At 31.3% G+C, this 14562-nt stretch overlaps 1 protein-coding gene across 1 annotated transcript in view; it reads right to left on the reverse strand.

Annotated features, from left to right (window-relative positions):
• LOC130447837 (irregular chiasm C-roughest protein-like) overlaps positions 1–14220 on the reverse strand; it is a 195333-nt gene extending 181113 nt beyond the window's left edge. Inside the window, exon 1 of the mRNA XM_056784871.1 lies at positions 13907–14220. The gene's annotated coding sequence lies outside the window, so the exon portion shown is untranslated. The remainder of the gene's footprint in view (positions 1–13906) is intronic.
• Between the last annotated feature and the right edge of the window lie 342 nt (positions 14221–14562).

Here is a 14562-nt window from a genome sequence, read left to right on the forward strand (position 1 = left end):
AGTTTTTTTATAATTATTATTTCAAATTCGTAAAACTTTCTGGTCAATTAGCAATAAATTATAATCTTAATATTACGAGTTCTAAATCGGGATTACCAGTTGAACTCAGATAATTTTATGTTAAATACCAAAGTTGTAGAAAATCGATTTCTCTAATATATTGATAATAAATACAAATAGCTTAAAACTCATAGAACACGAGATATTTGCAAAAAATGTATAGAAAAATCGATTTTTGTGACATACTTTAAAACTTGCGACCATCCAATTATAAGTGAGTTTTGAGAATACTGTCAAGATGCCAAAATATGAGTGTTTACTTGATAATATACTGGGTATGTCGAAAAGGGCAACAATTGTCGTGGAAAATCAGTAACCAGTACAATAAGCAGATTATACACTGATTACGAAAAAGAAGAATAAAAATATAGTTATTGGGATATGCGTGATAACTTTTTAACAATTGAAAAGGATTTTCTTACCATTCTCGTAACCTAAAAAGCATAGATGAATTAATTCACTTGAATATTCAAATAAAATCACAATAAACAAGTTAAATGAGAGCGGAACAGCAATTTATGGAACAAATTGTGGTAATTTAAACAAATTTCTACAAACAGCTATATCCGTGTTCAGTGACCATGTAAAAGAACAATTTACTTGAATATGATTAAATTAATGTTAATCATTATTGTAAGCAGACAATGAGATGAAGTGACTCTAAAACGATGTTTTATTTGGGAATTCAAGAATCAAATTATAAATAGTGAATAAAAAATATGAATAATAATTTAGGATTTCTTATATCTTAGACTTTTTAATATGTTTATAACTTTTTGAACTGACTGTTTCTTGATATCTAACTTGAAACCGTAGACTTGCTGAAAAACAAATCAAGCAGCTGAAGATATTTACGAATTATTCTCTTTATTCATTTCATGTAGAAGTGACATCAACTGACCTTCGAGAAGACCCAACTTCAACTTGCTGGACTATTTAATATGAAATGTGTATATTCAAACTCTTATAAATTCAGTATGAGTTTTGTTAATCCGCTTGTGGTGAACTTTCTTTGATTGTAGTTAATGTATTCACTAAAGATGGCTCACAATATTTAAATATTAAATGGAAGAAAAGTTTTTCAGTGTGAGGTATGAGCAATCTCGAGAATTATTAACAAGAGGTTGAGCCCTTTTCCATCTATATCTAAAATGTAAATTAATCTCCTCAATAATTCACCGATTCATCCAACTGGAACCTAAAATTCTTGCTATAAAACGAACCAGGTTAAGAATTTGAATAGAAATTAATTACTCCACTGTTTTTTAATTACCCAACTCTCTACTCCTCTTCCTTATATTTTTCATGTTCATTTTTAGAATTTCTAGTAGTTTCCAACGACTTTATTTCCTCCTCCTCTCCTAAAAAACAATATTAGAGTTTCTTTCCCGTCAATCAGTTTGTGCAGAAGTGCAGAGCTTATTTTTGTAAGTTAATCAAATAAATATTGTGAAATTGTGAAAAAAATCATTTTATCCAATAAGTACAAAAAAATTGTATGAAAATCTTGTGTAAAGTAACTTTTTTTCACACTTAAGAATTGCGAAATCGTCTCACTCGTGAAAAAAAGTATTTTTCCTCACTCACTTGTTGCATAAATAACTATTATGAAAGTATTTTTTATAACGTCAAGAAAATCGAGGTTTACGTTTGCGAAGCCCCAAAATTTTTCCAAATCTTCTTTAATTATTGCAAAGGACACTTAACGAGGCACGTATTGAGAAAAAAGTTGTCACGTAAGTATTTTTTATAGCAACAAACAGAAATCATAAAGTTCACGCTTGAGCGCTGACACGTATCGTTCGTTTTGATATCGAAGCCCCAAAACTTTTTTCAAATTCTCTTCAAATATCACAAGGACACTTAATTAGTAATCTTTTGTCAAAAAATTATGATGTATTTTTGACAATAATTAGGTGACATTCCTACCTAAATAATAATTTTTTTCTCTTTTTGGTGAATCCTTATGTAGCATTTTTGGTATTTATTCACACTCTTTCCATTCGTGGGATGAATTTATGAACACGATATCTTAGTTCTTAATTTATTTATACAGTCAACTTTAAATAATTAACTTATAAGTTCTAGCACAAAAAAAACACAAGAAATAAATAGACTTTCTTCGAAATTATTTAGGAGAAATACTGTAAATAAACCGCCTGCTGTAACAAACACGGTAGTTGTATCGTTTAACTCCTCACAGCTCACAGCTAACCAAACATTCAATGCTCGTGAAAATATGTTCAGGGCAAGGAGGCGGGTTGCGTGTTAAAAATTTGAACACTGGTTTACAATTTTTAACACCACCTTCCGCCCCCGTCCCGAAAAATATTTTTACAAATATAAATTAATTATTGAAAAGTAAGGTTCAGACATAATAAAAAAGGCATGTTCAATTATCACTTTTTTTAATTATTCAATAAATCATTTCTACAGTATACATTGCTGAAATTTCGTGAAAAAATGCTTATTCTTTCTTAATACGAAAAACTTAACCCAACCTAACCCAAAACCACCCCCCATCGACATTGAATGTTTGCAAGATATCAAAGTTTCAATGTTCAAACCTAAAAAACTATGTGATGATATCGTTTCCGCGCCCGTCATCGAAGGCGCGTCACCCTTTTATAAAAACAGATTAAAGGCTCCACGCTAATTCGCATTGTAGCTGAACAAGGCCGGCTTAAGGACCCATTTCGCGAGCTAATTCGTAACAGTATATTACTACAGAGCCATTTTAATATTTAGTTCCTAAATAATTCCAAGAATCTTTTTCGATTCAACATAATCAGTTATTATTTCATTTCGTTAGTTTATACATACTATTAATTGCTCAAAATTGTTGTGTACACTAATCTGTCATCGTAAACCTCCTAATTATAAAAATATAACCTTGGGAAAGAGAATATAATATATAAAAATAATTGATGTTATTTGCAAAACCTGCTTGATTAGTCGTACAGTTACAATTTATGGACGTCTACTTTTGGCGTTAAAAGTCGTTATTAATAAATTACGAATTTCTCCAAATAATTATCAGCGTTCGAGATGGAGAATTAAACTAGATTATGATAATTATGGAATAATTTAACCTAATCAAATATTTGTTCTAAAATCCTGCAAATTCTGAATTCTGGAATATTTTTATGATTTTTTCTAGAATGCTTCATTTTTGAAGAACATTGTGTCATATTATTTCTTCTAGAGGGAAAGGGTTCAATATATTTTAGTTACCATCTCCTGTGCAAAGAAGGATAAATTGTTTCCAAGGTAGTTTCTTCACGGTAGGACGTCCAACTATACAGGGAATTTTAAGCAAAAAAAAATAAAAGCTAGAAGGACGTTATATATCATTAACGGACAAAACTGGGTCGAAAAAACAAACAATCATTTCCCAAGGTGACGAATTTTTCAGAGCAAAATGTAACACCAAAAACGTCTATAATAAATGGACTAGAAATATCTGAAATTATGGTAGTAGCAGTATTCGTACACAGGTTGCGACTGTTCAGATATGGCAACACTGCTATGATCATCATACTACTTGGTATGATCAGTGTAACTAGCGCCCTTTAACACGGATGGCGTTTCGAAATTTTTTCACCGAGCAAACCCCAATTATTTTTCAGTTTTCTATCTATCCTAGAGACGAAATCACCTTTTTTTTCAAATAACTTATATATTATACTCATTTTATAAAAATGTAAATTATGCACTGAGTTAGTTGCAAAAACTACCAACTCCCAACTTCCTAAGGGAAGTTGTAGCAACTATCTTTTGCTATATACGCTGTATACCGTATTCAAGTTAATTTATAGTATTATATAACTTCATAGTTTATGAGTTTTCTTGTGAAAATTACAGAGACAAGATAATTTTCCACGTTTTATGGAGGTTGGAAAATAATAAAAAAGTACTTCACTTACAAGTTTGCATTTAGTCGAAACATACTTTTAGGAAATTGATTTGAATCTAGAGGTTGTTTTTAAATGAAATTGCTCCTCAAGTATGATTTTTAGGAAAACAATTTCAAATTATTAGTTCAATATTAACGGTGGGGCGGAAACAATTATTTATCCACTTTTGGTTTTCCACCCCTAATTTTTCACGAAATGCGTTGCAAAAATCTTTTGAATCAGTTTATAAGCTCTAACCCAGCTGATGTACGAGAGTTATCGAAAAATTTTTTTTTCTTTGATCATCGACTCACGAATATAAACAGAAACCAAGCATTAAAAATGGTTGAAGTTTCAAAGTAATCTCTAAGCGCATGCGTGTTGATATCGGATTGAGGTTAGAAACTTTTCAGACAACCATCATATAAACAAATACCTTGAAAAAGTGTAATTAAGGTTATTATAACTATCGGAGTTGTGTGCCTGAATTAATCATCAAGCTCCTCAAAATAGCCATTAACTGCTTCATTGTTGGAAAATCTTCCACCACCGAGCCTTTTATTTAAATCTAGGAAGAAAAAATAATCCAAGGGAGCTATATCTGGCAAATAGGTAGCATGAGCTAGTAATTTAAACTTTAATTCATCAATTTTGGCTATTATAATAACGAATCTGTGAGCTGGTGCATTGTTTTTATAAAATTACACTTTTTTCCTAGCAAAAAACGGCTATTTTTAATTGATTTCTTTGCTCAAACGTTCCATAATACTCGCATTTGATAGTTTTTTCTTATTTGAGATAGTTACCAAAAATTACTTCACGTGTATCCCATGAAACGTCATGACTTTACCTGAAGATGGAATGGTCTTTGTCATGGACCCATGTTTTATTCATGGTTACGAAACGGCGTGATTTACCACACTTTTTGAAATACCTACTGTGTCTTCTAGATCACGCATTTTCATTCTACTATCATCCAGTACCGATTTGTGGACTTTCTGCAACATTACTGGAGTCGTCACCTCCGCCTCCCAATATTATACAATTGATAACGAAGAAGATTGTGGCAGTGGTATTTTCAAGCAACTACCGCCATCTCTAGGTCAGGCCAGGTACTTCTGTGGCCATTCCTCACAGTATAATCGTTTGAGCCTAAAAATAATAGATGGACTTCTTTTTTCACTATTACCATCTTTTTTAGAATTTATATTAAACAGATTAGGTAGTAAACTTTTTATATTTATGCCTGAAAATCTATTCATAATAATAATTTCTTAATTCAAATCCAATTTTCGTTCTAATTCCGTTCAATTCCAAACAAGATATAAGAGAGAAATTAATTGTTATCTTTAAACAAAATTCAATAATTGAATAGAATAGAAAAAGAAAACATGAACAGATAATTTGAATTATTTTGAATATTGAAATTAGGATTAGAAATCCTAATTTCCTTTTTCCAAATTTCTGTATCTTGCGGTTTATAAAGTTAATAATGGACGCGCTGTATATTATCATTAGAACAAACTTGTTTACGGTTTTCAGTTTCCCTATTGTTACAAATTTAACGATGTAATAAATAATTTATTAACAGTAGTTCAACCGATGCGTTAGCAAGTAACTCTGCATTGTATTCCACGTCAATCGATATCCATCAACTATTACAGCTCAAAATATTCAAACATATTAACTACATTCGATTACATCAGCATTAGCTAGAAAGATCGATCTCTAGTCCTTCTATCCTGCAAATTTAATTATAATCATGTTCACAATAAAATGTAATGAAAATTTCAAATCCAAAAAGGGATTTTTGTTGAATTTTTTATATAAACATAGTATACGTCACTATTTTTTAATACAGAAAGCTTAAATGGAAAGTTTCCGTTCTAAAAAAGGGAAAAAACATTTTTCTCTGTCTAGTTTCAAGTCTACAGACTTGGTGTAGTGATGTTCTACACATCTTTAAACTTATGAATTATTCGTTTTACTCCCTTTTCTAAAAAAAGGGCGTTTACGTAAGTCTCTCATGAAAATCTTTCTTCCGCAAGTGAAGCTTAGGAGGTTATGAAACAGGAATAATCGTTAGGGGTTAGTTTTGGTGAGTACGGTGGGTACGGTCGGCTAATTCAATGTGTATTTCATCATTTTCAAGAACCGGAGTGTGAGAAGGTACGTTCTGTGTTGAAAAAGATTTTCAGTTATGGTTTCAAAGTCTTTGCCTTTTTCGTCAGCTTCTTAGTGAATTTTAGTGAGAATATCTCAAATTACAGCACTATCAGCCTAAATTTCTAACCAGTGCTGGTACAAGTGTGCAATTATCATCACTAGAACCTACTCCACTTCGTGGCGGAGGTAGGTATTAGTAGTTTATTTGCTCGTTTTTCTTCTTTACTTTCTCTGCGTACTCCAATCGATGCTAATTGATTGGTTTGGGATCCAGTATGACAGGCTAGACACTTCCTGCATTTCTTCTGGCCGTCAGATCACTATTTATTCAATACAATGACGAAATTTTCACGAAGGAAAAATTTGAAGTTGGTTGAAGCCATAGAATACGCTGAGCCAAAGCTTACTTTTTGTATAATTATCTAATAAACAAAATGAACATTTTAAACTGATACAATTCATGAGACATTCTTTGTCAAAAACCTTTGTAAATGGTAGAGTTCTAAGCATTTGTATTTTTAATACAAAATGGTTCTTTACAACTCTTATAAATTGGTGATGATTGAGTTGGAATTTCTGCAACCGTTGGTGATATTCATACTGAAAAAACTGTTTACTCTAACTACATTAACAGTCACAATGTCTGACGCGTGTTTTGATAACCAAATTATCGTCTTCAGAAACTGGTGGTATACTGTTTATCTTCAGTCTCTGAAGACGATAACTTGGTTATCGAAACACACTGTTTAGACTACTACTACACCAACACTCACAATTCAAACTGTTTGACGCGCATAAACTGTTTAGCTTCAGTCTCTGAAGACGATAACTTGGTTATCCAAACGCGCGCCAGACAGTTTAAATTGTGAGTGTTGGTGTAGTGGTAGTCTAAACAGTGTGTTCAATCTGAATATCGCCAACGGTTGGAGAAATTCCAATTTAATTCTCCATATTAGAAAATCTAACATCATTAACATAAATATACATTTGATTACAAACCACAAACGTTTAAGTAACTTCGATGGAACTTCAACATCCCGCACATCTCGGTTTTCATGTTTGCAAAACAAAACTCCAGGAGTTAGTGGTAACTTGCCAGAAACAGACATTTCTTCATCTCATTTTTTCATAGAAAACTTCCGAGGCAGTTTCTAAGAAGTTTCTACGTCTATTAATATTAGAAAGTTACAAGAAGCCGCAATTTGCACAAAGGGGGTGTAAAAATTGGTGTACTTGGATTCGTTTGAAAGATACTTTGTTATTAAAAAAAAGTACGAGGTTTGTCTGAAAAGCTCACAACTAGAAATTGAGTAATATATATAACATTTCATTCATGTTGAGCGCTTGGCTTCTGTATGACCATCGTTTAAGTGCCTTTTCAATGTTTTATTTTCCAGTTTTTCGCAAAATGAAAAATTTGTTAAATGAGTAGGTGCTTCAAATGCATTTGAAACCGAACACAACAAAATACTGTTTTGGAGAAGCTGTTCATTCATGTTAAGTACTGAATTGTATTGAGCACTACTGTGAAGATACTTCTAAAGAAAATATGTAAGACAAAAAAGAGACAATATTAAATTCACCAACACTAAAAAAATATTTGACATTACAATGGAAAATCCAGTAAGAAATCATGTGAAAGAGAAAGATTTAGATGTGCTGAATAATAATAAAAGGTAATAAAGTAGAAAAGTGTGAGGAGCTGAAAGGGCCTTTTCGACCGTAGCTATTACAAGTCGACAAACAAATGACATGAAATAATATACAGGATGTTCTTAAATTTATGCGACAAAATTCAGATGATTGCTCGTAAAATTAAAGTGGGTCTTTCTTATAACAAAATTTCCTCAACCCACTCCTTTACGAGATATCACCCTTAAAAGGTGGTGACTAAAATTAGTGACTATTTTTCACTCAATTTATGAAGAAAATTATAAATTATGTTTTTTTTTCTTTTCTCTGCAGCTATTGGTTTTTGAATAAAAATTTAGGAATATAAAATGGATTTAGAAAAAAAATTTCAAAATATAATTTTATTTTATTACCCTCAGTTAGTCCTTTGAGAGATCACGAAAATTAGTTTCTAAAACTACTGAAATTTTAGAAAAAATTATATAAAAATTCAATTATAGTCATCATCTTTTGAGGGTGATATCTTGGTAGAGGGTGGGCTGAGGAAATTTTGTTAAAGGAAAGACACATCCCAATTTAATACGAGATATCACCTCCAGAATTAACGCGTGAATTTATAAACAACTTGTATATACGTCTTAAATGGAGCTGGTCAAAATATTTTGAAAATAGATATGTCAAAAAAAATCATAATTGAACATTATCAACTACATAATTCATGGTATTTTGTAAGTTAGTGTTTTTTACCAATGATAAAACTATACTCCGGGAAAGTTGAAAAACTATCATGCACTTTTCCCCATAAAGAATATTATGTCCATTATGGAAAATATATCTCTAATTAATTCCTCTGAAGCTTATGATGCAAGTTGCAAGTACAGCTTAGACCCCTCAAAAATCGAGTTTTTCACACTGATAATAACCTTTACAATTTAAATTTCAGTTCTATAATAATAGTTTTTTCTCAGTTTTGAAAATTCATAATAGCGGACGCGTGAATTCACTTATATATTAACAATTTTGGAATTCGATTTACTGCAATTAGCCAAGTTATAATTTTAGTTCAATGGACATTTTTTACCATGGAAAACCATGGAAACAACCGATGTCGATTGATAATAAGGACAGTAAACGAAATTTATAAGAACTATTATGAAAATAAAGAATTTCACTCTCCAGTTGTATATACAAACAGAAGATTAAAACATGGATGTGTTTTATCCACCTTATTTTCCAAAATACTCTGTTAAATTCGAAACCTAAAAACTCAATAACTAGGGTTCACACCAGCAATGAAAATTTAGTGGTCCAAAAGGACCACCTAAGTTATGATTTAGTGGTCCAAAAATATAACGTGGTAGACAAAAGTAAAAAAATTAACATATGTATGCTACACACACTTTTATACATATTTTTAAGGCATATATAAATTCTTTTATGCAAAAACAGCACATTAAATATAAAACATAGGTTTTTTTAAAAATATTTTGGGCGACAAATTTGTCGTAGATGTGTATGATTTTGGCAACATTTCTTGATGATTTGGCGACAATTGTCGCTATGTCGCCATGCTGGCGTGAACCCTATCAATAACGACAATATTTACACTATTATGGTGGGTTCACACGATACAGACGTCCATAAAATTCTATAGAATTTTGTGTTTGGGTGAAATTTTTTACTCAGTCTGTACAGATTCAAACAAAATCTGTATCGTCTGAACCCACCTTAATGTTCGCAAACGATTAGATAATTTAGATTCTGAACAACTGGAAAGCTTTTAGTCGTATTTGCCACACAACAAGCGCTTTATCGTACAAAAATTGGTTTTTCCTAATTTTAAAAAATGAAAAAGTGAAACGAGAATTATTATTTTTCACAAGATTCGTTCGAAGAAACGATATACAGGGTATTACGGCATTTTGTGCAAAAAATTCGGGAGTGACTAGATGCCAAGGGCGGCTCACGCCCAATGGTTAATAGGGACAACCTGTACATCTAAAGATAGCAAGCATGAGTTTTAATAAAAAAGTATTAAAAAACATTTATTGTTTAGGAGATATGTGGATATTTAGATCGTTGTACATGTCGAGAAAACCGTTCGCTATAAAGAATCATTTTGAAGAAAATTAACATAAATTGTAATTATTTATAGAAAATACTTACAGAAGATATTAAAACATTTCTAATTGGAATTTAACAAAATTTAGTTGGTTTACCTAATTTATAATGTTCAAATGTATATTAGAAAATATATTTAAAAGTAAGTTCTGTTTTCGCAACTCTAAAGAGTTGTAGCTCGTATGAGTAAATTTTTTTATGCCACAGCATTATTTTCACGTCATGCACTCCCGAATTTTTTTATCAAATCTTGAAACACCCTGTATATTAATTTAATTTCATCAGGTCCGTACAGATTTTCAAAGTTCAGACGCTTAGCTTGCGTTTTTCTTGTAGTAACACAACTTGTATTGTGGATTGTATTCAGGATAAAAATTAACGGATATGATTACAGAGGATCTTTATACGATGAACCGAAAATATTTAGGGAAATTAATGCCGAGTAAGTCAATTATTAACCGGTGAATATTTGTCAAAATACCGCGTATTTTTAATGAATAGAATCTACCATATCTTCTTAATTCATTTCAACTAATAGATAGAATTTCAAGTTTTTTTGGATATGAACATTTCCTGCTAATGTTACGACCTTTGCCGTGGGAATGCATTATTCCGGATCATTTATTTCTGTCACTGGTAGGCGCAATTTAAAAATATGAGTCTATTTGTAGCGATTAACTATTTTTAGAAAGTTACTTTAGGTTCGTGTTCGGTCGACGGACACTCGTATTATTCTCTATCCAAAATATTCCAGTCATATTTGTGGTTCCTATTTTGGAATGACTATAATAGAACAATCGGAATGATGACGATTTATTTCGGGAAAATGTTAATTCATATTAAGTGTAAAAATATGTATAAACTAGCGTTTATCATTGGTACAAAAACATTAGATAAGTTAAATTTTGAACTACTACAAAATCTTCTTCTTCTTATTTTTTTTGTGATGATGGGCTCAATCCTTAGATTATCCACCCAGGATAAGTTATATCATACTTATATCATATTTTACAGTTTACTACATAACATTGGTATTGCGATTTTTAGTTCAACTCTTCTTCTTTCCAACGCAACTTTCCAATTAATGATGGGACCACCCGGTGAGCAAGAATGGCCCTTTGAAAAAAAGGGCCTTTTCGCAAAACCTATTGGGGCCACAGGGCCCATCTTTAGGGAATTGATTAACTACATCGAGATCTCGGTTTTCAGTTAATAAGAAACTGTTATATTCAAAATTAAACAAATTATAAACTATTTAAAAAATTAAAAATTTTCTCCTTTCGGTTAATTTATCTAAGGAACAAATTATGAAAATTTAATTTATAAAAGCTTATTTCGAAGATTTTTCAATTCTCTACAATATTACCCATAGTAACAAATAAAGTCTTGCATAGATTCAGCGCAAAACGCAAAAAACAAGATTTGTACCGATTTTTTGGTGTTTTTATTGTTTAAAAAAATAACACATAAACAAAAAATGTTGAATTTTGTGCACATAACTTTTATTCAACTGCTAGAACACTATGGCGTTGTTTTTTTTCTACTATTAATTTTGTCACCAAAAAGCTTTTTTTTCGTAAGTGCCCTGGATTATAATCCTTATCTTCAACTAACAAAATGTTGAGTTTCTTTTTTCATAAATTTCTCAACAAAATTAATACCATATCTTCCGATTTATTATTTGTTGATTTAGTCAATACAGATCTTCTAGTATTCTTGTAATCAGCTCTTCATTTTTTCTTCTATGTAATGCTCTGCAGGTTTTGCACTCAATATTTCCATAATATTTCTTTTTTGGAACCACATCTGATGAATCATATTTTCTGAAACATCTTGGTAACTTCAAGAGAATCCAGGACTTTATTTCTGCAGTTGAGTATCTCCTAGAAATTAGGTTTCAAATTAAATTCCGTGTACAGTTAACGAGGAAGTGTATGTGATAATCCCAGAAACGTGATAACTTTGGTAGACGACCTCTCTGAAGACAGCAAAGACAATAACGGTTAGTTAGTAAGTTTGGTGGTGATCAATGTCTTCATATTGTCGTGAGGACTAGGTGGGACGTAGATGGTTCGATGTTACATATATCGCGTCAAGATTCTTGAATGATGTTTTGCAATCTTGATCAATCTAAACTAAGATTTTTGGAGGCTTCTTTGGCATAGCGATTTGCAGATTCGTTTCCAGTGACTCAAACAAAACCAGATGAGAGAGACTGTTCAATAATAGACAATAAGAGTTTAGTAGATGTCATAATGTTTGGGGTTATTGTTCACTCGTTGAAATGGTTTTAATTGACCATAGCTTGATTATGTTTAGTCTCTTCAGACAGATGCTTTTTCATATAATGAATATGTTAATTCCAGTTCAGTTACTGAGGAAAATTTAAAATAAGGATCTAGATGTACTAATCCTTAATAATTAGAATCCTCCAAAGCCGACAGGATGTGAATCTTTGGCCCATTTTATAACAAATTTCTGTAATTCTATATGAGATGACGTAGATGTTAACCACCCTCAGTACTTGGTACCTCTTAGCCCTTTCTGTGATGATATATGTGTTCACCGATATTAAAAACCCCCAGAGTTTATATATTTGGCCCATTTTATAACAAATTTCAATGGGGATCTAATGGACGACGTAGATGTTGAGCACCCTGAGTACTAGGTATCTCGTAGCCCTTTCTGTGATGATATATGTGTTCACCGATATTAAAAACCCCCAGAGTTTATATATTTGGCCCATTTTATAACAAATTTCAATGGGGATCTAAGGGACGACGTAGATGTTGAGCACCCTGAGTACTAGGTATCTCGTAGCCCTTTCTGTGATGATATTTGTGTTCAGCGATATTAAAAACCCACAGAATGAGTATATTTGGCCCATTTTATAACGAATTTCCATGGGGATCTAAGGGATGACGTAGATGTCGTCCACCCTGGTTACCAGGTACCTCGTAGATCTTTTCTGTTATTATATTCTTATTCAGCGACCTCGAAAAGCCCCGAATAAATTTTCTGATATTTTCCCGAATCGAATGCACTTTGTTGCATCTTAATCTGTCTTACTGCTAAAAAAGTTTCGCCCTTTTTTTGTTCTGTTCTCAACTAGAGTTAATAACACTGAATCACATAAAGTTTTTTTTCTAATGTGAACCTTGTATTTGAATACAGTTAACTACTAATTTTGACAGATTAATATTTTTAGTCAGTTCTTCTAAAGTAGTTTTTTCTGAACGTGAATTCTAAATAACTTTCTTTCTCATTTGCCACGTAAAAGGCAGTTTATTATAAAGAAAAATATGTTTTTCAAATAATCCACATACTTTTTGACAATTAAAATTATTTTAGAAATTGGTATTTATTCAAACATGAAAATATTTATTGAGGATTTATTATCTTTTAGATGAGTAGCTTCGCTTTTCTAGGGACATAGTATATATTGAGTCCTTGACATTATCTCGTGGATCCAAAGCAAAAATATTGATATCTATACAATTTTAGTTATAATATTGATCAATAGATCACCTACAACATGAATATCAATATAAAAATATGTTTTAACTGAAAAAATTGATTTTTCTTCAGTTGTACAACACCAGGTGAATTATTTGTAGTTGCATAAAAATTTTTAAAATTAAATTATAAATTTTACTCAGATTGTTTGTCTTTTCATCATTTTACAACTTCCATCTTGTTTTTGAATACTAATAATTGAATGTTTTAACTTTTGTTAATTCAGTTTCATTCTTTTATCGTATTGATGATATTTTAATCTACTTCGTAAATACAGAGAAGTCTGTCCTATGTTCTATCATTTTTTCAGGATATTTATTTTCTTTTAAAGCAGTTTTTGTTTTCTGGCTAGCTAAGCTAAATTCAGGATGTGATAGTTGGATAAATTCATCCAAAAACAGAATGGGAATATTCAAGATAAATTTTCTTAAGACAGTTTCCTCTAGATGTTCAACTACAAGTTGTGCTATAATTGTGGACATCAATTATTGTAATTTTTTGCATCTTTTACTTACTATTTCATGCAAAATGAAAATCCAATTTAAAAAGATAACACAGAGATAATAATCCTTCAAATAGAAACACTCACTAAAAATAACAATAATCACTTGGAAATTTAAACCACAAGATCACAATCAACATAATCCAAAATAATGACACGATTATCCAAAAAATATTTTTTATGTGAGGACACTTCAATTGAGTTTTTTTTTTATTTTTTATATGCGAAATAATTTTGACTCGCGTTGTATAACGACGTAAACGTAACCGTTGTATATCTCGGACTGAGAGCCCTCGATCTACACCATACCAAAGCTCGCTCTCGACTGAAGACTGGTTCCCTTCCAAACGACCAGAGAGAGAAAGATGGAGAGATTGCGCGGCTATTACAATAGAAAAGGACCAGTTTACTGTTCCTAATTACAAGGGAACGAGAAACAAACGTCTTCAGGAGGATCAAGTAGCGCCATACAGTGCTAGCGAGATTTTAGAGGGCAAAACTCGAACTAATTACATTAATTAGTTGCAGTTAACCCTTCTACTTTCTATATTTTTGTTATTAGTTCTGATTCAGAATCTAGAATTTACGGCCGCTCGACGTGTTTCTTTGAGGATTTAAAACCCATAAAACTATGGTTTATTTACTATAACTTATACAGGATGATTTATA

Source organism: Diorhabda sublineata, chromosome 8 (assembly GCF_026230105.1).
Source record: "Diorhabda sublineata isolate icDioSubl1.1 chromosome 8, icDioSubl1.1, whole genome shotgun sequence".
NCBI lineage: Eukaryota > Metazoa > Arthropoda > Insecta > Coleoptera > Chrysomelidae > Diorhabda > Diorhabda sublineata.